Source organism: Mustela nivalis, assembly GCF_964662115.1.
Source record: "Mustela nivalis genome assembly, chromosome: 18".
NCBI lineage: Eukaryota > Metazoa > Chordata > Mammalia > Carnivora > Mustelidae > Mustela > Mustela nivalis.
In genome coordinates, this window is record NC_139037.1 from 1,276,153 (window position 1) to 1,301,205 (window position 25,053).

General features: G+C 66.1%; 1 protein-coding gene across 1 annotated transcript in view; it reads right to left on the bottom strand.

Annotated features, from left to right (window-relative positions):
• The window catches only part of ZNF469 (zinc finger protein 469), a 37,149-nt gene extending 19,654 nt beyond the window's left edge, over positions 1–17,495 (bottom strand). Inside the window, exon 1 of the mRNA XM_082711425.1 lies at positions 17,390–17,495. The gene's annotated coding sequence lies outside the window, so the exon portion shown is untranslated. The remainder of the gene's footprint in view (positions 1–17,389) is intronic.
• Positions 17,496–25,053: the final 7,558 nt, after the last annotated feature.

The window sequence follows — 25,053 nt, forward strand, 5'->3', positions numbered from 1 at the left end:
CCCGACACCCCCCCAGAGGCCGGGGAACCTTGTGACACTGGGAAACTGAGTGAGACCCTCCCAGAAGCCTTCCTTCCCTTGCTTGCTGGGGCCGTGGGGATGGCGGGGTTTAACGAGCCGTCTCCCGCGCGACAAGACGCACGAGCTTCCGTGGAGGCCCGGTGGTGGCGCTCGATACTCGCCCGTCAGGTTCCGGATCCCATCAGCCTCCTTGTTCAATTAAAAGGGATTATAGTTTCACTTCCCAAGGAGGAAAGGATTAGCACCGTGCTGGCGGGCAGCTGCTCGGAGGGGGGGCCCTCAGCATGGGCCCTGTCGCGTGGGGTGACCCGCCGCGGCGTCCTGGCAGTGGGAGGACGCGGCACCGAGTGCTGAGCCGACCGAGCGCCGGGCGAGGCGTTCCCAGGCCATCTGTCCTGGAGGCGCCGGCCGCCCCGTGGAATTGGGGAAGCAGCACGCAGCTCGTTCACACAAGTGGGAAACTGAGGCTCAGGTTTGGCGGACGGGCTCAAGGTCACAGGGCTCCTGTGAGGGAGGCCAGGGCTTGTGCCCAGCTCCAAGCTCCGTCTCCGTCTTGTTGCGTCCTGCTGCCCCAGAACGCGCTGCGGCCGCGTTCGTAGCGGGAGACCGAACGGTTTGAATTCCCACCGCAGGCGGGTCCCGGGGAGGCCGGGAGGCCCCGGGGGCTGCTTCTGGCTCCGTCTCTGCTGGACCCCCAGCACTGTTTGGAAAACCCTCTCCTGGTGGCAGGCCCCCAAGAGGTGGGGGGTTCACGTGCCTTCCCACATGGGGGTCCTAGCCCTAACGCAGGCTCCGTGCGTCCCGCGATGGCGCACGGCCCGGGCGAGGACGCCTGAGAGCCAGGGCGACCGCGTTAAGCCTCTCAGGCCTGCGCGGTGGTTCTGTCGCGCTCCCTGTGGCCCAGAGCAGAGACGCAGGCTCTGGGAGGGAAAGCGACTCAAGGCCACGGCTGGCAGGCGGGTTGGGGCCTCTAGCTCAGCAGCTCGGGGCAGCGACCTTCCTCTCCCTGCTCTCCGTGGGGCTGTCTGGGGCCCGGGGCCAGCCAGCCCGCTGTCCTGCCGGGAAGTCTCCGCTGGTGTCTGGACAGCCCCAGGTGGGGGGCCTGGCCGGGCTCTCCCTGGGCCCACCCCATCTGGCTGACCCCGGCCCTCCAAGCAGCCCTTTCCAGTGGGCAGGGAACCCCCACTCGGCGGGGGCGCTGAGCTGTGTGTCGGGGGAGCCTCTCCCTCTGATAAGCCTCAGGTCTGCCCTAGAAGCTGCCACCCGGACCCCTTTCCAGTCCCGGCTTTCGCGGCCCCACAGCCCCGCTGGGCTTCCGAGGCCGCGGAAATGAGCCCGTGTTCCCTCCTGCCGTCCCCTGCCAGCCGCTGGCCGGCCCAGGCTCTGTCCCCCTCTGCCCGCATTCTCGCCTGCGTGTGGCGGCAACACCCACTGTCGACTGGAGTGAGCTGTGTGGGTCATGGGAGCTTTGGGGCGGCACACCCCGAGGTCCTGTGGACTGGGGTGGCCGGAAGAGGCCGGGCAGGGGCTTCCAGCCCCCAGCGCAGACCCATCCATCCTCCTGGGGACATGCAGGGCTCCACCTGAGGGGTGCCCAGGGGTGACAAACCTCGGGAACCAGCCTGGGGGGCCTACCGCTCCCCCATCCCTTAGGGAGTCCCCGATTCCTGACACTGGGGGGACCCAGAGTATCTCCAGCCACAGCCTCCTGGTGGGTCTCAGGGGCCCCCGGGGGGGGCAGCTCACCACCCCTGGCTGCCCCTAGCCGCCCCCCGGCCTCTCAGTGCCTCCCCCGACGGCAGCCATCACCTGCCCTCCTGGCACACGTGGCAGACTGGGGGCCAGGCCTGGCTCCCTCCCCACCGTCCACAGAGCCTGCCCGGGGGCCAGAGAGCCCTGCCGTGTGGACCCAAGGAGCGGGGTCTGCTGTGTCCCCAGCTGCTTCCATGGTCACCCCTTTCCCAGAGGGCAGAACGGAGGCCAAGGCCACAGAGCCAAACGTACCCCAGACAGTGTCCACCCCTGCTGGTGCAGGACACTCCGACGGGACGCCTGTCCCCGGCCATCACCGCCCCCCACCAGCGCTGTGCACTAGGGGACACCGAGGCCCAGCAGTGTGGACACTCGGTCAGCGTGTCGTGCCGTGAGCGGCAGGCACTCGGGGGCATTCACGGGCCCCTCTCCCCCCGGGGCCGGCACAGGGAGCCCCTCACGGCCCGGAGAGCCCTTCTTCCACGGAGAGTCGGCAAACGCGTCCTGCTACGGGTCAGACCCCGGTGTCACGGCCACAGCCCTCCTGAGAGTTGCGCGGTCTGGGCTCTAATTTAATGGACTCGCTCAGCTCTGCCTGCTGCGATCTGGGTGGGGATGGGGCGGGGACCCAGGAGGGCGGGGGTGGGGGGCTAGGCCTGTGCTGCCCGCGGGCCTCTGTCTTCGGGAATGTCACCTGCCCGGAAGCCTACCTGGTCTCATCCACGGCCTCTAGTCACGTGCTTGCTTGACCCCCGCGCCCCACTGCTGGACCACGTGTCCCTGAGGGCAGAGCGTGTCAGGCCTGGCACCTGGGGCCAGGGACCCTGGTTGGACAGGGCTGAGACCACGTGTTTCTTCAAAGAGGGCCTGGGAGCCACCTTGCTAGCGCCCGTCGCGTGTGCAGAGTCATGGCCACGCCCGGGCCGGCCCTGCAGCTCCCCAAGTCCCCGTGAGTCTGTCCAGCCACGGGCTCTCTGATGCCTCAGGAGAGGGGTCCTGGCCCCTCCACGAGCTGGAGGCCATGGGCCAGTCAGGCCCCATTGGGAAAGGGGGACTGAGGGCGCAGATGCTGTGGTCCGAGGGAGGCACCACCGCTTCCTTGCTGGGGGACCTCGGGCCATCACTTAGCCTCTCCGCCCCATTCACCCGCCTGTCAGTGAGTCGGATGCTGGTCCCTGCTCGTGGGGTCTGCAGGGTCACATCAGACGGCACAGGTCAAGCATCAGCTCACGGCCTGCCCCAGTGAGTGTTCGCGGTCACCGTGTCGCTGGTGTTAGTATAATGAACCACCGGTCCTTGGCCCCCGGGGGCGCGGACAGACCTCCTACAAGGCAGGAATTCAGATCCTCACAAAGCGATGCTAGAATGTGTCTCTCTGGGACCCCATTTCCCCATGAGATCTCGCCAGCCCCGGGGATGCTGGCCGGGAGGGCGGTGTGTGCACCCAGCTGGTTCCCAGCGGGGTCTCAGAGAGGCTGTGGGGGCCTCTGGGTGTGCGGCCGTCCTGTCCCCTCGACGTCCAGCAGGGGGTGCCTGTTCCCAGGTTCCTGACCCAGAGGGCTCGGAGGAGGCGGGGGTCAGGGTGCAGTGAGCACCGTGCCTGTGTGTGTCTGCGTGTGTCCCCGTATGCCCATGCGTGTGTCTGTGTGTGCCCGTGTGTGTGTGTCCGCGTGTGCCCACGTGCGCCTGTGCGCCTCTGTGCGTGTGCATACCGGGGTGTGTGTGCCTGTTGTCTGTCCTGCTGCTGACGTCTCTACATGTAGGACACTGGGCTCGGCCGTTCAGAGGCCCCTGGGGGCCCTGACAGCTCGGGACACCGCTACCTCTGGTTTCTTCCTGTCTGGGGTCACCAGTAGGGCCGGCGCAGCCGGAAACACCCTGAAAACCTACACAGAATGTGAGGTGCCGGTGTGGAATCCAGCTGCGTGGGCCATGACACCTGTGTCCCCTGCGGACAGTGGGGATCCCAACAGCACCTGCCACACAGGCTGTGGGAGGTTTCAGTGAGCCAGTGGGCGTCAGGGACCTCCCTGCAGGCCTGGTGCAGCCTCCGTGAGACCGTGATCGAATCGGACGCGGAATATATAGAACCAGCAACGTGTGTCCCGCGGAGCAGAGGGGCCCCCACCATGGCCGCGTCACCCCGCTCCCGGCACGGACAAGCATCCTGAACTCTCCCGGTGCGGCTGTGCACGGACTGGTGTGGACGGAGGCCCACGCAGCTCTGTGCCAGCCAGGCCCCCGCGGTCTCCACGCCACTCCTGCGGGCCCGTCACAGCCGGCTGCTGTCCCCTGGGTGCCCTGGCTTGTCTGCAGGCCTGCTGGGGTCACGGGGCGGGAGAGCCCTGGCCGCCGGGCGCACAGGCTCCGGGCGTCTAGAGGGGCTGGCTCGCTCACGCCACCCCCTTCCACGCTGTCGGGACCGTGTTGGTCCTCTTCCCCAGATAAAAGGTGTACACCAGTTTTTAGGTCAGAGGAAGACTGTAGGGCTTCAAAGCTCTCCCCAGGAAGGGCATCCCCGGGACCCCCGAGGCCGCGCTGAGGGTGGGCATGCACTCGGCCTTCTGGCTTTCCGACGCAAGGCAGGGGCGCTTACAACGACAAGGATCCGAGAGCGGGTCTCCTGCAGACCTCCAGGCGGAGGAGCAACACGGTGCTCTCTGCAGAGCCCCTCCTCAGCCTGGGTTTGAGGGATGGTGGCTCTAGGGGTTGCGGCGAGGGACTGCCCCCCACTGCCACAGCAGCCACCCTGAGCACCGAGCATGCGCACACTCCTGCCCCTGTCCCCCAGACCCCTGGATCCCCCGGACCCAGCTTCCCGGCCAGGGGCCGTTGCAGGCCCGGCCAGACGCAGCGGCTCATGGTGGCGGCTCGGCGGCTCGCTCTGGGCCCTGTGGAAAGTTGCCCCTGGCCCCTGCCACTGTCCAGCTGTTCACATCTGAGCTGCTTTTAATTAGTTTCCTTCAAAGTCCCCCAAGCAGCGGAGCCACGTTAGCGCTCCCCAGCTGCCGAGAGCTCCAGTACGAGTGCTCGGGGGCAGGCCGCGGAGGCCGGCTCGCCTTGCGGGCGGCAGGGCCGGGGGGCTCTTCTGGCCTGGGCCCTCGGCGGGGGCCGAGGGAAGGACGCTGCAGCCCCGTGGGGGTGGCTGGGAGGGGCCGGCCTTGACGGCTCGAGGCTCCCGACCTCGCCTGTTTCCTGGGGTCCCGCAGGACCCCACAGCCCTGGGTCTGTCCCTCCCCACGGTTAGCCGCGTCTTCGTCCCGCCAGCTGTGCCAGGACCGTGCTCTCTCTCAGCCGCAGCCCCCGCAGGCCTCGAGGGGCCGGGTGAGAGCACGTGAGGCAGGAGCCGGCACGGCCACGGGGGCCGCCGCGACCTGTTCGTGCCTCACCCCTGCCGTGTCCCGTGGCCGTGGGGCCGCGGCAGGGACGCCTCCCGCAGGGTTCCAACGGACGCGCGGGTATCACTGTGGACTCCTGTGATTTTGAAAACAGCCCAAGGCCACGCCCGACACGCGTGCAGAACGGATCTGACCCGGGAGCTGCGAGCTCGCACCCCCGTCCTGCTTGGGGGCTGTACCCCAAGGTTCAGGGCTTGGGTCTTCCCGCTCGGCTCCATCTCCCGCCCGGGGCCACCCCTGCCGGTGGTCTCCGTGGGGCGTCCGCCCCGTGCCGGCCCAGCACCCCTCCGTGTTTCTGGCAACGGTCACTCGGGTGTGCCTTGGGGAGAACCCCTCCTCTCCCCCCGTCCACGTGCTTCCAGGGGGCTGACTGTCCCCTTGCCACGAGGCTGGACTCCGAGGCCACCATGGGTGTGCCTGGACCCAGCTACACAGGATGCAGACCCTGTGTCACCCCATTTTGTGAGCCAAATGGTTTCCTTTTGCTTAACCTGTTTTGAGCTGAGTTCTGTCCCCCTGTGACCAATGCAGCCTCATACGGGAGCTCCCAGGGGACTCCGCTGGGCGCCGGTCCTGTCCTTGGCCAGCAGCTGGCTGTCCTGAGAGGCCCAACCCTGTGCTTCACTTTATCATCCTCCTCCTCACGCGGCCACTAGCACTCAGCTCTGTACAGTGGTCAGTGCCTCCGTCCTGCTGCACCTCGGTGCCCCCCCCGGCCGCTCAGAAGGGAAGGGCTGCCCCGTGAGCACAGTCACGCGCGCTCTCAAAGCAACCGTCCTGCGCCGGAGGTCTCCAGTGTTCTCTAAGGCTCCTAGGTCTCCCCGTGTGACCCGGCACAGATGACGTCCGTGCTCCGGGGACCGTCGCTTCCAGCAGCTCAGCCGCCACGAGCTCCGTCACCTTCCCGTCCTCGCCTGCCAGGAAAGCCTCACAGAATGAGGCTGAAAAGGGACGCGGCCGCGGGGAAGGCCTCAGACTCCCTCTCGCTTCCGTTAGAAAGGCCGGTGACTCATCTGCACTGGTAGCTCGTTACTACCCTCTCTGAAACCCCTAACTGCCGACCACTGGCTTGTCCCTCCCTGAAGGGCCGGCAGTGTTGCTGGAAGTCTTCACAGGCACAGTGATCTGGCATCCGGGCTTCGCTCTGAAAAATGCTGCAAGTGCAAAGGTGCGGCTACCGCACGCACTCTGAGCGGTCTGCACGGTGTGTCAAGCCCGGGGTGACTGCTAGGCCCCATGGGGTGTCAGACCATGGCCCGGGGTCGCCCCGCTGGACGGGCGCTCCCACGCGCTGTCACCGCCCTGGCCTCGGGACTCCGGGTCCTGGGCTCTGTGCTTCTGACCCAGACTCTTGGCCCCACCCTTCCTCCCCCCTCTCCGAGGGTCTGGACCTTGGAGAAGTTGAAAGTGTCCTGATCCACACGTCTCCCACAGATGTCACCTCTGGTACGTGAGGCAGGGTGTCAGCGTTTTCTCTTCCCAGGCTGAGCTGGCCTTTTTTGTGGGGTCTTTCCGCTCTGTGCAGGCCGGTCAGATGAGACAGTCGGCAGACCCCCGCAAAGCCTGACTGGCCGCGCGACCCGGGCTTAGCCCCCAAAAGTCCTCCCCAGCTGGAGTCCCCACCAGGGGAGGAACTGAATGGGGGAGACAGACAGGGGTGAACTCGGACAGAGAGGCCCCTGCAACCAGAGGAGAGGTGCCCATAGGCAGGCAGGCAGCTGGCCGCTCCCTGTGCCCCTGGCCCCTGGCAGAGTTAGTCCCCGTGCGGGCTCAGACAGTGGGTAATCGTGCAGTGCTGGAGAACAGGCAAGGGCCAGGGGCCACGGAGGCTCCGCTGGGACGCACATGTCTGTCCCCACACGCCCTCATGCTCGTGCTCAGGTGGCAGCTTCTCGCCACGTCACTGTCCCTTCACTGTCTCCTTATCATCTGCCCTCGTGACATTTCAGAGACTTCATCATCCGGCAACACTTGCAGTGCCTGCTCAGGGCTTCATGCAGTGCCTGGATTCATGGCCTCCTGGTCGACAGGAAGCCCCTGGGGGACAGAGCCTCGCGTGACAGGTGCACAGTCGGGCCTCTGCCTGGCACACTGCCTGGAAAAGGTAGTCACCCGTCCATCCGTCCACCCGTCCGTCCATCCGCCGTCAGGACTGCAGTTCGGGTCTTGGGGTCTTGCCTGCTGTACTGGAGCCCCTGGCTCACGGCAGGGCCAAGGGAGCAGTCTCAGAGTGAGCAACTGCCCCACCGCCTGCTCTCACACCCCAGAAGAGGACAGGACATGGTTGGAGCTGGGTGCCCTGGGAGCCCACAGACTGTCACCAACAGCCTCTGTCTCGTGGCTGGGAGAAGGGACAAGCCGTGCCCTCCCCCGGGTACACACCTGGTCAGTGGGAGTCCTGCGGGAGGCGGGACCTTACGCAGCCATCTGAGTCTGGATCCCCTTCCCCTGGAGCCTCTGGAGGGCCCCGGGGCACGCAGGCCAGAGCGGAGGCTGGGGGTTGGGGAGCCAGACGTGTCCTTCCCTGGAGTGGATGCTCTGCCCCCCCCCGGCAGGAAACAGGGTCGTGCTCTCTCTGATCCCCTTCCTGTCCTCTGTCCTGACCCTGGCTGTCTTCCCTGGACCTGCTCCACCATGCGGGGCTGCTGCAAGACACGCCCGTGCTGCGCTGAGCACAGAGTTGACTGCCGACAGACTAGGGCACCGAGAGGCCCAGCTCCCCAGTCCCCTCCAGCTCTGCCCAGAGATCCCACCCGGTAGCCCGCGGCCGACCCCTGGCTGGGCTGCTACCATCCTCACAGCTGGGCTGTGGAGGGCTGGTCCTTCCGCGAGGGCTCTGGAAAGCAGCAGACCGCTCGGAAGGAGCCCGGCGGCTTGTAAGCACCTCTATGCCTCTTCCTGGCCCGGCCCACGGCGCACAGACTGGCCCAGCTGCAAATGCTCTGCGAGTGGCCACAGCCATCCTGGGTTTGGGGCTGTTGCTTACACAGCTAGTGACAGGTACGGCTCTCACTCCAGAGATCCCCTCTGTTCAGAGGGGTGGCCGGGCACTAAACCAGATGGGGCAGGGGGTGGGGGTCAGGCTGTCAGCACAGGGAGTGATGTTCTTATCACCTGCTTTGTCCCCAGCCCGTGAGAATGACCGCTTTGCGGTGGAGGTGTCGCAGGTCCATGCTGTCCATCCACTCCCGGGGCGCACCATGGACACTCCGGCCAAGCAAGGGGTCCACATCCGAGCTCCCCCGAGCTCCTGAGTCTGCCTCCTGGGGCATGTGTGTGGACTGCGGCCCGTGCTGGGCTGTGGGACAACCCAACCCAGGGTAGGAAAAACTTTAGATTTGCAAACTGGGGTTCAAGCCCTCCTTGGGGAGCTGGGTGTGCCCCTCGGAGCCTCCACGCACAGTATCCTCAAGTCATCTACACAGAGGGGTCCTGTGGGAGTCACACCCGTGATCGGGGCACGGCTCCAGCACGGCGCCTGGCACATGGTGTCCGGGGCTGTCGTGCAACAGACCAGACACGCCAGTTACATGCTATGCACACACGCGCACGGCCACGTAGTTGGCACCGGTTACATACACGGCGAGCTCCATAACACACAGCATGCTACATGCGTGTGTGCAACGTTTACACGCAGGCTTGTGTTTGAGACGTGTGACCCACTGACCTCCTGCCCTTCCCGACCTGCCGTCCCCGATCACGCCGAAACTCCCCGCCCAGGACTAGCATCTCGGGTCCTCTGGACGGCGCCGGTGTGGAGGGTGAGCCCCTTTCTGCCGAGGCCCCAGGGCCGCCCGCACGTGGGGGCCTGCCACTCTTCCTGAGGGCACGTGCCTGGGACGACCGGCGGCCAGAAGGCTGGGGGCGCGGCGTCCACTCCGCCTTCTGGTGAAACGCCTATTGCCGGATGCCGTTCCCAGTCCCCGGCAACGGGTTTTTCAGGCTCATCGCCAGCCACACAAGCTCTCCTTCCTGTCCTGGGAGGCAGGACAGTGGGGAGACTGAGGCTGGAGGGGGTGAGGAAATGCCTGACTAAGCCCCACGCTCGCCCTGAGCTCCTCCTCGGCCCGACGTGCCGGGGTCTCTGGGTCCCTGGGGGCTCAGCATGGAGCTGCTTGGGGACATTCAGTGCTGCTGCTCTACTCAGCAAGCTCTGGGGGACACGGCCTAGGAGGCCTCAGGGCTCAGGCCCCTCCGGCAGCTTCTGAGCCTCTAATTACTCCCCAGGCACCGGCCCGGCATAAGTACAGCTTCGAGGTCCAAGAAAAGCTGCCGGCACAGGGAGCCTTCCCAGGGCTAAATGCAGCCTCGGCCTGGGCAGGTCGGCGAGCGCGCTCAGATAACAATCGGGTGCCGCAGGCCCTGAGCTGACCCTGCATCGGGCACGCTCCCACTCACCGGGAGTGACCGCGGGGCCGGGCGCAGAGGGCCGCCGGCTGTCCTCCTTCCGCTGGGAGGGCGCTGCAGGGCGGGGAGCAGGAATGCACGTGGGCTGGCCCGGCAGCAGCGTGTATTTATAAACGGGGCACGGCTGCCCGCCGAGTGGTACCCTCGAGGTCAGCTTCCTGCCAGGGCCTGCGGCCAGACGTTCTCCCCGGATGGCAGAGACCGCTCCGCCCACGCGTGCCCGGAGTCTGCCGGCACCGACGCGAGGCTGCTCCACGCCCGGGCCTGGCGGCGCTCCAGGAGCTGGAAGAGGACAGGCACTCCGGGACGTGAGTCGTGGGACCCACACGCACGGGGTGGGGGGGTTCTGAAGGGCCTGAGGAGGGGAGGGACCGGGCTGCCTCGGGAGGGGCGCCGTCTCCGAGGAAAGGTGGGGCAGCCCCGGAGGCGGGCTCTGAGGGACGGTCTGTTTTTCAGACACCACAAGGAGCACGTGCTTTGCTTTGGAGGTGAGCAAGGGGACAGTGCTCTTGGGGACAGCTGCCATCCCATGAGCCCAGCACACGGTGTCCGGGGAAGGACGCACGGACGCTGCAGAGGACGCATGGACACACCACTTCCATGTGGACGAGGCTGCAGGGTCCCAGGCCGCCCCCGTCGGTTCCGACCCAGCAGAGCAGGGGGGATGCAGGGGTCCGACCCAGGGCTGCTGACCCCCGTCTGAGAAACCGAGGGTCCGAGAAGGAAGAGAAGTCTGGAGGGCTTCCTGGAGGACGTGGGGGCAAGGGGCGGGAGGTGATCTCTGCAAGGGGTGGGCACCAGGGGCTCCACAGTCGGCGGGGGGGTGGGGTGGGGAACCCAGACGCCAGTGGCGCACAGCGGCCACAGACACACGGAGACACGGAGTGCTCGCACACGCTGGTCGGAACCGACTCCAGTTACGTACAAAACGACCATCCAGGTCTCAGGAAGCTGGACCCCCCTTGGCTGTAGGCTGAAGGCGCGCTGGGACGGCGGCATTTCAGTCGCGACGTGTGACATGCAAGGAATTTCATCCGAACTTTCAGGGTCTCCCGTGCACCTCGCAACTGTGGCTTGTGCTGTGTATTCATGTTCTAGTACGGTGTGACACACGTGCACACGCCCACAGGCCCGCACACTCAGATGTGTACACATGCGTCCACAGGTGTCTGCGTGAAGGCACACTCACACACTCACACGCTTCCCTGCTCTCACGGCCACACACCGTGAAGCACTTGGACAAGGAAGGCTATGGGCAGGGCTGGGGGCCAGTATCCCCCCCCACCCCCAGGCTGTGCCCAGGCCCTTAGGCTCCAGGGACAGGCTGGTCCCCCAACCCCGTATCTGTTTCCTCACCTACAAGACAGCTCCTGCAGTCCTGCCTTTCCAGGAGAGGGACACAGCATTCACAGCTGCTCGGCCACTATAGTGCAGATCAGCCCTGGACGGCCTAATGGAGAGGGCTGACCGTCCTGTTCCAGCGGCCCCCAAGCCCAGGGCACAGCCTGGCCCCAGTGGCCTTCAGCAGATGACCCCCAGACCCGTGCAGGAAGCACAGAGTGTGCCCAGCTCTGTGGCTGTCCTGGGGAGGACACTGTCCCCTCTGCCTCTGCACACAGGGTATGTATGGCTAAGAAGTGGTCAGCCTGCTCTGGGGGGACACTGAGCCCCTGACTCTCTCCGATGTGGCTGTGTCCGTGGGAGACACCTCCCAGCAGGAGCCAGCCTAGGATGGCCCAGGGCCGAGGCTCCCAGTCTTCACACCCCACGGGAGCTGTGGAAGGTGTGTGCTCTTGTCCTGTGTGCGGTGAGGCTGCCTGGCCGAGCCCCCGAGCCCCCTGACAGCTCCCCGCCGGGCGCACTGGGGACCACGTTATCACTCCTGGCGGGGAGAGCCAGGATCCTGGCAGTGGATCCCGCCGGTTGTTCGCTACGTCCGTCCGTTCTGATCATGAATTCTGGAACCATAGCCACAGGACGGGCTCAGGGCCCTGCTCCTCTGGGGCAGGCCAGCGCTAAAGGCCCACCGGTCAGCGGATCTCCGCGTGTGATGCTTGGGCCTCCTGGATCCGTGTCTGAATGGTGGGGAGATTCCTTCTCTGCGGTGAGCTGTTGGCCTGGGAAAAGGCCACAGGTCCCTTTGCCTGTGAGGATGATGAGCAGCAGAAGTTTCCGGCGGTGTCGCAGGGCCCTCCCCTGAGGCCACTGTGAGGGCGACAGCAGGGCACGTGTGTGCAGAGGGGCCACCGCCCGGCACGCACTAAGGGCCCAGGAGAAGCCTCAGGGAGGGCAGGGGTGAGGGGGCAGAACCTCCCACAGGGCAGTGCCCCGCACTGCGACTGTTATGGTCTCTGCCTCCACTTCCCCGTCTGTGTGCTTGTGGCTCTGGAGCCCGGGCAGAGGTCACATCTGGGGCCTCCCTTCCCAGCCGTGGGACCCTGGGCCTTCTCCTCCTGTCCTGGCTTCCTCGCGCACAGAAAGGGATATGGAGGCCCCCACAGCCTTACACGCTGGCGTGGACGGGACACAGTGCCGCTGGGGACGGTGACGGTGAGCACGGAGGCCGGCGTCCCTCTCCCAGACTCTGTCCTTGAGAACCTCAAACGCACGCCCCACTGAGACGTGTTCCCAGTGCTCCCAACGGCTCCGCACAACCGGTGGTCCAGCCACACCACGGAATAGTACTCAGCCGTAAAAAGGAACGAGGCCGCGGGCACGCTACGCTGGGGACGCCCCACGGCGACGCTCCGAAGAGCGAAGTCAGGCAGCCACAAACGCCGTGTGACTTCATGCATGGCAAATGTCCTGTGTAGGCAACTCTGCAGAGGCGGACAGCAGATTCGTGGTTTCCAGGGCTGGGGCCGGCATGGGGGGGGCGGGGCAGGGACCGCCAAGGGGTGCAGCGTTTGTTTCTGGGGGATGGAAGCGCTCCAGGAGCAGACGGCGGGCTTGCCGGCACACCCGTGTGAACACACCTCAGACCCGGAGCCCTGCACTTGGGCTCTGCGCACTCTGCTCCAGCCCGGGAGGTCCCTGCTGAGTCAGGCTGGTCTGGGACGTGGGATGACCACTGGCCTCGGCCGAGGGGGCCTTTCCTCCAGTACCAGGACCCAGTCCTGGCTCCCTCGCTCGGTCCAGCCAGGGTCTTGGTGTCTCTGCACTCACCACCCCCCGCCCCTTGCCAGGAGCCCAGAGAAGCCCCCCTCTGCCGTGTCCCCAGAGAGCAGGGCCCCGCCAACCCCATGCAGGCCGGGAGGGGCAGCCCTGTTTACCCACAGTCACCTTGGCGCGGCGGCTCCGGAGGAATGTGGGGAAGACAACGGTCACATCTGCAGGCGGCATCTGTGCCCGGGCCGCCAGCAAGCCTTGATGGCCGCTCATGAATGTGGATTTTGTTTGGCCTGTTTGGCTGGGACGCAGGCCCTGCGAGCAGTCCTGAGTCAGGACAGAGGCTGTGAGCAAGCGGCCAGGATGGAATGTCCCCGCCCCGCCCCGGCTCCAGCCAGGGGCCAGGAGGGAAGAGGAGGCTGCGGTCCTGAGCGCCCACCTGTCCGTGCACACGCTAACGGGCACGCGGCCTCCAGCCCTGGCTGGCCACGGTCTCTGCGGCCCAGGCGTGCCTCGAAGGGCGGCGCAGCCAGAGTGGGACCTGACCGAGGGCTCTGAGGGGCCCCAAGTCCACGCTGCTTTCCCTCAAGGGCCTTGAGCACCGTCCCCGGGAATGCAGAGCCCCCCGGGGATGGGAAGACGGCTCTGCCGCCCGCGCTGGGAGGCCTTCATCGAGCACGGTGGGGACAGGGAGAAGAGGTGGGCAGGGGGCCTGGGACCACCATTTCAAGATTGGGGGGCCAACCCCGGAGTCCCCTAGACAAGCCCAGCCTCCCGCCTCCGCCTTTAGGCTCCGCCCACAGTCCCCCCCCCCCCCCCCCCGCACTCAGATCTGGAGCTCTCCTCCCCAAAGCCGGTTCTATTTACACAAGGATGTAATTCTCCGAGACCACCTCGACCCCGACAGGGGCTGAGATGAGTAGTGAGCAGGAAACCTGTAGTTTGACGCGGGGTCACAACCCCCAAAGCCCTGCCAGTGCAGTCGCTGACCTCACTCTCTGGCGGTTGGGAAGCAGCACCAGAAACCGCAGGGCAGCGCGAGGGGGCGGGGCCCGCGGGCTTCGATGAACATCTGGAGGCAGGAGCTCCCAGTGGTGCTGACCAGGCCTGGCCCTGCCACCCCCCACCCCGCCCCTCCGCCGCCCTCGGTGGGCCCCTGACCGGCCTGCCACCCTGCTTCCCACCCCTTCTCCAAGCTGGCCTGATGCACCGGAGCCAAAGGAGGGCCTGCAAGAGTGACGTTGACCCCGAATGACCCGGAGGGGGGTCTTGGAGGCTTGACAGCCCGTGATGAGGGAGAGGGAATCTCAGGTCAGAAGCGACAGGTGTCGCACTCTCTGGCCTTGGGGGCTGGGGGGCAGCTTCCTGTGGGCACACAGGACGTCCTCGGGACCAGGACAGTGGCCCGCGTATGGCACGTATGTCTCAAGTGGGGCCTTCCGGGCGGCGCCCTGGGTGGACAGAGCCCCTCAGCAGGCTGGCGGCCCCCATGCGGTGACCAGCCTGCTCCACGTGCAGCCCCAGCTGTGGCTGGGGAGGACCCGCCAGCAGGGGAGAGGCGAAGACACGGCGTTGGTACCTGCAGGGACCTCTGGCTCGGCCTCCCCTGCTCCCCACTATGCCCTCCGCCAAGCTCAAGCTCGTCTCCAACACGACCCGAGCTCATTCTCTGAGAGTCCTGCGAGCCCCCAGCCCGTGTGCCGAGTGCCGCTAGAGCCGGCCCAGCGGGGACGGGGCGCTGAGCGGGTGTCCTCTAGTGGAGGGATGAGCCGCGCCCACACACATCCGCAGGTGGGGCGCCGGAGGGGCTGAGGCCGGAGCCGACAGGGCAGGGGGCTCGAGCCATGGCAAGGAGGGGGCTGGCCGCCGGAGACGGGAGACAGGAGGCTAGGTGTCCCGGGCGGGAGGTCACGGGCAGGAGGCGGAAGGGCATCCCAAGAGTGGACCCCGAGGACGGTCATGGGGGAGGGGGATGGCGTGGGGCGGCGGCCGGCCTGGAATGAAAGGCCCCAGGTTTAGTGCCGCCTGCAGTCGTGGGAAGGTGGGCTGCTCTTGCCCTGCTCAAGTCTCCCTCCTTCCGCGCACATCTAGAATGAACCGAAGTGGACTGGGCCAGCCGGCTAGGGGAGGTTCCTCGCCGGGGAGAAGCCGGGAAGGCAGCGTCCAGCAGAACCCAGGCTGCGTGACCATGCCCTACAGTGCCCTCCTGCCTGGACTTGTCGCCGGTGCCAGGCACCCCTCCCGGCCCTTGGCCCCTGCCGAACCCTTCCCTCAGGTCCCGCGGGGTCTCCCCAGCTGCCGGGGTAGGAGCCACAGAGGCTCACCCTGCATCAGGCCTCTGCTGCGGGGACCCTATGCCTCAGTCCCCCTGGTCCTTGTGAGGTCTCCTGTTCTCCCGATGGAGAAATCAGGTCAGAGACATGGGGGACTTGCCCACACAGCCCCGGGCCGCTGCCTCCGAAGACGGCCCTCTTGCCACTCATCACCTTCCCTAAACTCCGAGCCCCTCATTTTGGACGAGGAAGCGGACGGGTAACTGAATCCCGGGAACGGTGAGAGCCTGGAGGAAGGTGGGGGTGGGGCTTGGCTTGCAAGGCTCCGGACTCCGGAGGAATCCACAGTGTGAACTGATGTCAAGAAGCACGTGCGTCTTTGGCACCATCAACAGTGGCGAGGTTCCAGAAGAAAGGAGGTGGGAACAGGTCTCTGCTTCCAGGCCACCCTGGAGTTCTGCAAATGGGAAGCCAGGGAAGAGACCCACTGACTTTCTCCCAGGGAGGGAGGCAGGACGGTGCCTGACCTGGAATGTCAAGTCAGAAAGGGCCCAGGACCTGACAAGATTAGGCTTCAGGGGGACATAATCTCTCTATTAACATTCTCCAAAGGCATTGGTGTGTAAGCATTAGCCCGATGGCTGTGGGCTGCTCAGGGAGACAGGACCAGAGTCGACAGAAACCACAGGTAGGAGGCTTTCCCCTCAACCTGCAACAGAGCCTTCTCTTAACCTTCAGCTTATTCCAAGGGCGGCACCTTGGGATGGGCCGGTGTGATAGGGGGTGAGGTCCCCATCGCCGGGGGTATGCAAGCACTGGCAGTCATCTGGAGGCAGGGTCTGGTGGAGAATGGAGCACTGATGAGGGAGTTGAAGAACCTCTGAGTTCTTGACCCTGCATTCCCAGCACTGCTGGCTTCCGCACTGCCCCTGGTTCCAGCCATACCCTCGCCCACGCTCCCCAGGCCACTACGCTGTAGGGGCAGTGGGCTCTCCTCAAGGCCCAGCCTCTCTTTTGGCCTCAGACGCACTCCTCCCTCTTTGCACTACCAGGTGAGGCTCTGGGCACACTCTGCCCTGTGGTTCTGGAACCTGCCAGGCTGGGCACATGGCACCCGGAGGACGCCCTCCTCCCTGGGCCCCTAGGGGTGGCCCTTCCTCATCCTGTGACCCTGCCCCAGCTTCCCCACCCTCCGCACCCCTGGCTGACACTCCTGGCATTTTACCTGCTTATCGTGTTTGTTCTCAGGGAGGCGGGGGGGTTTGGTGGGTTGTGGGCTCCTAGGACTGTGTGGGGCAGGAGAGGGCTCAGTCACATGTGTTCAACCAACAGGCAGCCTTGGACTGGAGGCCATGTGATGGATGGGATAGAGGCCAGCAGCCTCTGCTCCTCGCTGGCTGTGCAGCGTTGGCCCCATCACCCAACCTCTCTGATCCTCGGTTTCTTGACCCACAACACGGGGTTCTGCTATCTGGTGATATGAGGCTTCTGCACAGTTACACGTGGCACGGTCCCCACCCGGCACCAGGCGCTACTTGAGAGCTGGTGTGGAAGGAGTTAAGGGTCTCAGTCACCGCCAGGGCGCGGGAGGCCAGTCCAAGAGAAGCGCAGTGTGTCCCTACGAACCCCTAGCCTCCTTGGCCCCGGGTGCAGGGGCAGTGTCTGGGTGACTGCGGGAAGTCCCCCCGAGCCCCGCCGGCCTTCCCTTCCGGCCGCCGCCGCGCGGCGCCGCGTCCCCACGGGTTCCTCCGGCCCGACTCCCTAGGCGCGCCCAGCCGGTCAGGGGCGCGGGCCGGGTGTGGGTGCCGCGTGGCCTCCCCGCAGGCGCGCAGCGGCGTGGAGCCCCCAGCCGCCCCAGACTCCCACCCTGGCCTGCGCGCTGCCTCCGCTGCCGCCTTGCCAGCTCTCGTCCCGGCTAGCGCCTGGGGCGGCACGCCCGGGGGCAGCGCGGAGGAGGCGGCCGGCGGGCCTGTTGCGGGGGGCGGGGGGGGGGTTGCAGCTGCTCCAGCCCGCAATGAATGAGCCGGCCCGCGGCCGCGCGCGCCCCCGCCCCGGCCCTGCTGCCGGGAGGCCCGACTTTCCGGAGGCCCCGCTCGGCGGCCCCGGCGGGCACGCAGCCCCCGGTACTCTGGCTGCACTTTGCAAAGTGCCCCGCGGAGCTGGCCCCGGCTCAGCGAGACGCGCAGGGCAGGGCGGAGGCCGGCCTCGCAGCGCCGCGGCCCCCGCCGAGCCCCCGGCGCGCCCTGGCGTTGGCGGCGCGACGCGTCCCGGGCGGGCGAGCGGGGTCGGGGGCGCGGGGAGGGTCGTCCGGCCCTGCCGGGGCGCGCCGCCGACGGCGCCCGGGACGTGGCGGGTCGCGGGCAGCCAGGTGACCCGCCGCGCAAGCCCCGGTCCCCGCGCAGTACCCAGGCGCGGCGCGGCCACACTCACCTCCCGCTCCGAGGGCCCCGCTCCGTTCGCCGCGCTGGCGGGCACGATCGAGCTCCCGGCACGGCCGCGGCGGCCCCGGCGCTCTGGGCGCGGAGGGCCGTCCTCATCCCGACCGCAGGCCGCCCGGGCCGCGCAGACGGGCCGCCCGCCCGCCGGGCACCGAGCCGCCCCGCCGCCGCTGCGCCGCGCTCTGCCCCTGCGGGCGGGGTCGGGAAGGAGGGGAGCAGCCTCCACCCGCTTCCCAGGTCCGGCCGCGCGCGGGACCAATCCTCGCGAACACGCTCGCAGCGGCGGCGGCGGCTGGGTGCTTCGGCCCAGCCCTGGGCAGCGCGCGCGGGTCGGCCCCCAGGCACAGCCGGCTTGGGTTACAAACGTCCACCCCCTGCCCCCCAGCTATTTTTAGCACCGCTCTTCCTAGGTGTCTGTTTCACGGGACGCGCTCCAGTGATGGGGACCCTGATGGGTAAGGTAGGCAGCCATCAAACCAGGGCTAATGCACCCCCTGCCCCCAGCCCACCCTAAGCTGGCAGCCTTCTGGTGCTCCATGGCTGGGCTGGGTGGAGCACTACTATCAGATCCGCGCGGGGCCTCGGTGCATCCATGTGGTTCCCAATAGTTCCTCCATCCCCACCCCTCACGGCACCTTCTCCAGCCCTTCCGAGGGACCAGCACATGAGGCATTTTCCCCCTGTGCTTCCCCAGGGAGGGTTGGTGTTGGGGGGCTCATGCCACACCCATCACTGGGCACCTGCTTGGCCTCGGGCCTGTCACAGACTGGCCTGGTGAATTCCGGAACACAGATGGGGAGGGGAGCTGGGACTATGCACACCCCAGAGTGGGGGGCCCGTGCGTGTCTTCTGTCCCATGGTTTCCTTCACAGAGGAGGGCATCAAGGTCCAGAGAAGGCAAGACACCTTGCTGAGGCCACACAGCTCAGGGCATGGGACACTGGCTGGTCACCGGTGTGCCCCTGTGGGTCCCTTCAAGGCCAGGGAGACACCCACTGCGAGCAGCAGTCCTCTCTCCTCCACTGCAGAGGACCCCAGGGCACGGACAGCCCTAGCCTCTGAGCCGGGACATTGTGTGCTGGGGGGCGGGGGCGGGTCTTCACTTGGTAGAAAGGCATCGTTCAGAACGGGTCCTGTGAGCAGTGTTGGAGAGCCTGCAAGCAAGCTTTAACTCGCCCAAGTTCAAATTTCACACCCCCTTAGGAGCACCTTTATCATGTAAAGCAAGGTATAGGTGACACACAGGGCCTTTGGCCCTGAGTCCTGCAGGCCAGCTTGGAAGGCAGCGGCTGGCCCCCCTCTTCCCCCTGGCACCGGGCACCGTGGTCTGCACCAGCCGGAGGGGCTCTGAGCTGTAGGAGAAGCTAGAATACAGTGCGCATCAAAGTCAGTTTCCCCGTGGCTGTTCATTACAGCCTTGGAAGGAGGTTCCAGAAATCCCTGCCCTGGACTTGAGAAGTGGAACTGAACAACGGGTTAGGGACCCAGAGGCCCCCGCCGCCCGGTCCTGCTTGGCACTCAGAAAGCCCAAGCCTCAGCTCACATTTCCGGGGCATCATTCTGGGCCTCCGGGTCCTGGGATCTCCTTTTCCATGGAAATCGGCACAGGAAGGCGCTGAGAGCCCCCCTCAAGTTAATCGGTATTTCAATCAAGTTGGTTTCCTAAAGTTTCCAGCGTGGGGTCCCCTGGCTCAGACCAAGTTCCCAGATGGTATTTGCTTTGGGAGCCTTCTCACTGGCCTCTCCTTGTTTCTAAGAGTCCACGGTTTCTGAACTGTGTGTGTGTGTGTGTGTGTGTGTACGCGCCCAGCCCCTGGTGTACCTGGATGCCCCTTGGTGTGAGGGTCGGCAGAGGACTCAGGGCCACGCCCAGGCCCACCCTGGGCTGGCACTGCCCACCTGGACCAGGTGCTGAGGGCACGAACTTGGCATCCTAGGAGGTGGGCTGCTGCACTTGCCATCTCCCGGGATGGTTCCAAACATGCCTGTCCTGCCCCAGGGCCACTGGCCGACAGAGCCGGGGGCTGAGCCATCCGGCGGGAGACCCGGTCGCCCAGAGCTCCTGCTCCAAGGCTCTAGGCCCACTTGCTTCGGAGAACCCAGCAATTCTCGTTGGGGGTGACTATACCCCCTCCGGGGGACAATTTGGCAGTGACCAGAGACATTTTTGGTGGTCACAACTATGGGCCGTGATGGCAGAGACCAGAGAGGCTGCTTGACCTCCTGCAAGGCACAGGATGGCCTCATACCAGAGAATTATCTGGCCCCAAATGTCAGCGATGTGGCGGGGGCATGGTCCCCTGGGGTGGAGCCCAGCAGTCCCCGGGCTTCCCACGGGCAGCACCCTCCCCTCCTCCCAGTTCCCAGAGCCCGGCAATGACCTTCATACACCCCTGGCAGGAGGAGCTGCCCAGTGGGAGACATGGGCATGGGGTGCCCTGGAGATGGCGTGGGCGGGCGGGGTCTTGGCCGGGAGTCCCTGGTCTTTTGCAATAACGGCTGGAAACTGGGTATCTGTGCCGGATCCTGCTCTCCACGGCACCCCAGCAGGGGTGCTGACTCAACTTGCCCAAAGTGACAGACGTCAAGCTCCACTCCCCTCCGTGGCCAAGCCCCCTTGCCGCCCAGGGCCTGCAGCCCGCCAGTGGCTGCTCTCAAGGGGGCAGAGGCTCCCTGGGCCCCTGCGCGTGCCGGGAAAGCCGGTCAGCACTCCTGAGTCATCTCCTTGACTTCTGCCTGATGTCAAAATGAAACCACGTCCTCAAAGCCAGAGCAGGGGTGGGGGGGGGGTGAGAAGCGTCCGGCAAATTCCAGGGACATAGCGTCACGTGGCCGCAGCAGCCTGACTCCAGCAGTGCCTGGGCACTGGACACCCATCCGTCCAGATGAGCTCACACCTTGAAAGCCACGTCCTGCCCCTGCCCTGTGTGCGGGGCCACACTGGACCTAGTGGGACCCCTGAGGCCCAGACGCTCATCTCTGGGAGTCTGGACCTCTGACCTGGGACATGGCACATGGATGTTTGCTCCCTCCTGGGAGTTTTCGTGGCAAGATGGACGTGTGATCTTGTGGGCTCCCACGGGCCCCTTAGGCCCATTTGCCAGATGGGGAAACTGAGGCTGGAGGAGGCAGGGAACCCATCCTAAGGAGCCATGAGTTAGTGGGACAGCCCCTTCCGGGCCCCCGATGGCCGGCTCTTGTGCCTGCTGGCTCCCCGCGGAGCCCAGGTTGATGGCACGGCCGTGAGGGCCGGGGGTCAGGGGTCAGCCTCCCAGAGGCTGCTGCCTGGGTGTCTTGGCTGGCAGATGGGGGGTGTGGGCCTTGCCACACGGAGCTGCCCTTCAGCACAGCTGCCGGCCGACAGGGAAGCACCCAGGACCTGAGGCCTTTCTAGGAGCGAGAGGCCCGGCCCCTCCAGAGCCAGTTATCTGCGCAGCGATCCCGGATGCGTGGACACTGGGCTCCCCGGACCCACGTCCGGAACACAAGCAACGTAGGCAGAACTTGCCAAGGAGCCCGACAACTCGGAGGGCCTGGCTTCCGTCCCCCGCTCCCTGCTAGCTGCCCGTCCCTAGGTAAGTCAGCAACCTCTCTGGGCTCCTGCCCAGGGAGAACGCAGTGGCCAGGAGGGCAGTGCCGGCCCCCCGAGGCATGATGAGACAGCCCCCGCTCCTCCTGACCGTGGCTGGGGGTCTCTGGGGGGTCTTGGGGAAGCTGGGCGCAAGGGCAGGGTCTGAGGGAGGAGGGGCAAGTGACCTCACGATGCCAGGGCATGTCCCACGGCAGACGCAATCCGGCCCTGACACCCTGCTGTGCCCTCAGCAACCCCGACCCTGGGTCTGGGGCCTCTGGAAAAAACCCTACAGGCTCCAGAGCGCAGAAAGGAACAGACACGTGGAAAGGAATCAATCTTTACCTACGAAGGCGAAGCATCAGCTCCTATGTGGCCACACGGAAGACCCTCTGTGTTTCGGGGGGTCTGCAGCCTTGGGGGTGGCAGATGGGAGTGGGGTGAGGGAGGAGGCGGGCGGGCGGGCGGGAGGCTGGGTGGGTGGTGGCGGGCGGGGCCCGAGCCCCGCCAGCCCTTCCAAGGAGACATTCCAGACTGACGGTGGCGCATGACTCAGATGCTTTCTGTCCCCGTCTTCCTGTCTTCCAAATGGTCCAAAAAGAGAGACAGAGGCACCCTTCCTGAGGAGGGTCTAACACACGGACACAGGCATGCTCCCCCCACATGCCACCAACACCTACACGCTTTCCCAGGTGTGGGCCAGCCCAGGCCACGGGACCAAGGGCTGGCAGGGGTCTGAGTGTGCAGAACTTGCCAGAGCCCATAGCCTACCTGATCCCCCTTTCTGGGATCAGCTCCTCCACCTCCAGGAAGCCCTCCCTGACCTACACACCGGCTCAGGATTCCCGCATTTCCTGAGCTCCTCCCGGCAGGGCGACGGGGCAGCTTGGCTCAGGTCCAGTCCCCAACCCTGCCGTCCGGCAGCCACGGGACCTGACCCTCTGTCTTCCCCTCCGGGCTGGTACCTCAGACCCGTTCGTGAAAGCGCTAGGACCCACGGGCAGCCGTGCCTCTCGGCACTCAGCACAGCACCTTGGACTCAGCCTCCTGCGGGCCTTCAATATGGGAATCCTTCTAATGAAAGGAAAACAGAGGCCGTGGGGGCCGGCTCGGCTGCAGGGACCCGAGCCAGCGGCCTGGTGCATGAATGGGCTCTTTCATGGGGCGGCTGCCGCGCGAGGGCCCGCGGTGGAGAGATCCGTGCACGGCCCAAGGAATGGCAGTGCCCCGGGCAGGCCCGGGCAGGAAGGACGGCGGCCTTCAGCCCGGGCCTCGGGGCCTCGGGGCCCGCCACCTCCCACCCTGCGCCCCGGACGCCCCGACTCCGAGCCCGGCAGCAGGAAAGGAGCCAGCTGTCCTGGTCCAAGTGCCACTGTCCTTGTTCTTCTCCTGTAATTATGTCTCCGAGGGGTAACTACAAATTTACATTCTGCTCAGCATGGTCGTTGATTCGGAGCCCGTGAGGAAGGCCCTGCTGTCAAAGGCGCATTGATGTGTGTTTTCGTGCTGCCCGGGGTGACGGGCCGCGGCGGGCGGACACAACCGGCCCTTGTCGCAGGCCCGGCTCTGCGAGCGGCGTGCCCTCGCCAGCTGTGCCTGTGTAAACGCCTCCGCCCCGCCCGCCGTGAATGACTTCAGTGTCCAGAGGTTTCTTTTTCCATACCTGGCCACCAAAACTTCCAACATTCTTCTAGAAAAAATGTGGCAAGCTTCCCTGGGATCATTTTCTCTCCAAACGGCTTATCCATCCCGCTCGGGCCCCAGACTCAAGCCAGTTCTTCTTCCAGCGGGCGACATCAGAGAGCCACGGGGCCTCCGTCTCCACCACCTGCTGCAGTGGCCCCGTGGACAGCGTCGTGGGGTCACGGGCGAGTGATCAGATATTCGCGAGTCTCTGACTGGACGTCGACAGGCTGATGGCCCCGGGGTGTCCCACCTGCAGAGGCACATGGGGGCCCCTGTCTGGGTACAGAGTGGGCCGGTCTGGGTCTGGGACCAGCCCACTGAGCCCAGGCCCTCTCCGGACAGCGGCAGACGTCGGGCAGCCCTGGGTCCGAGCACAGGCTGTCCCTGATGCCCCCACTCAGCCCTGCCTGGCGCCCCAGGGTGCTGCTGCCTCCCCCTGGGCGGTGCTGGAATGAGCACCTCCTCCAGGAGGATACGGGGGCCAGGACAGGAGGGGGCACCCGCAGGTAGGTGGGCTGACCTCAAGTTCACGCGTGTGTGTGCCAGTGTGTTTACCAGTGTGAGCGTGTGTGTACAGCTATGTTCACATGCGTGTGGGAGCACATGTGAGGCTGTATGTCCGTCCGTATGTGTGCACACATGGGAGCGTGTGCACTGACATGTGTACCTACGTGTGTGTGAGTGTGATCACACCCACCGCTCCTGGGGCTCAGGGTGTCTGAGCCAGCGGCAGGAGCTCCGTCCCACTCACCCCACAGCCTCGGCGCCCGCGTCAGGACTGGCACAGAAAACTCCGGTTCGTGGAGGAAATGAACGGACCAGAGCTCAGGGACGGCCGGGGAGAATCCCGTGGGAGGCCGGGGCGTCTCCGCTGTCTCTCCAGGGTGTGGGCTCCACGGCGGCAGCCCCACGGCCTCGAGGCTTCAGCAGGTGAATGTTTGCAGCCCTCGGAGCTGCTTCCGTTGGGTGGGGCTGGGGGCTTGTCTGAGACACACCACGGCGGAGCTCTGGGTGCACAGCCCCGCAGGACGTGGCGAGGGGCTTCCCCACCCCGTGCCTCAGTTTCCCAATCCCTGTCGCTGGAGGCCTGTTGGGTTACTGACAACCAGCGCCATGCGCTCAGAATCTCACAGATGCTAGCTCTTAAAACCACGATCCACACGCTTCCCGGGTGACGACTTGTCTCCTTCACGTGTCCCCAGACCTCCACAGCGGTCGTGACTTAGTCGTCCTCAGAATAGTCCCGAGACAGGGCGCCTCTAGCATGTGGCCCTTCCTTCCCAGGACCTGCACCAACCGCGTCTCCTGGAGGCGTCCCCACCTCTGTCCCCCGGCAGGCGCGCAGCACAGGGTCGAGTGAGAACGCAGGGTCCCTGCCCCACAGACCCCCTGTCACAACATCCGGAGAAGAACACGTTGTCCTCCGTGTCGTCCCTGGCCCTTGCTGCATGTCCAGCCCTCGGTCCGCCACGGTGCTGGGGGGACACAGCCCCCACGCAGGGCTAGACGGTCACCTGGATGCTTGTTTCATTTTGTGAGGTTAGTGAGATCACAGACGCGCGCCTACAGAATTGCCATACTTTACGAAAGGAAACCGCACTTGTCCCGTCACACCCCACCCCCTCCGGGGCAGCGGCAGGGGAATGTGGAAGGACAGGGCTGTCCCTCAGAACCTGTTCCATCCGAGCCCTCGGGGCGGACAGTACCCATCAGGCAGGGTGCTCAGCCCTCTCGCCTCCCAGGCGGCCCTTCGCTGATAGGAGTGGGCACCCGACGCCTGGTCAACCGGGGGTGTGGCCGCCACCTGGCCCGGGCGCTGGGGGTGACGGTGAGCACCTGCGGCTTGCTCAGAGCTGCCTCGCTGCTCCGTCCGGCCACGCCCACGGAGCTGGCACTACTGCGGCCACGGGGTCTGGGTGAGGGGGACGGCTCTCAGGGCCCTCGGCTGTCTCGCCGCCAGCTGCTTCCCGAGAGCAGATACAATATCTCTGCCTTGCGGACGTAGGCTCTGGAACACCGAGTCGCCGTGTCACTGCCAGGCCCGGGTGCGAGAGCTCACCTCCAGGCCACAGAAGAAGCTGCTGAGAACCAGCGTGGCCGGGCCCAGCAGCGTGACACGTGGCCATTTTTTCCCGAAGTCCCAATCACGTGGCAACCCCAAACGCGGGTCAGTGTCGGTGACAGCACTGCGTCCTTCCCGCTGTGGAAATGTCCACGAGCACCGCGGGCGGTCTTTCTAGATCATGGTCATGCTCTGCTCCCAGCCCCCGTGGCTTCCGAGTGCCCACGGGGCGACCTGCACACTCAGCGGTGGACTTGAGGCTCTGCCCACCAAGCTCCGAGCTGCCTTTCCAGGCCGGGGCCCATCCCTCCTCCGGCCTGCCTTCCCCACCTCGACT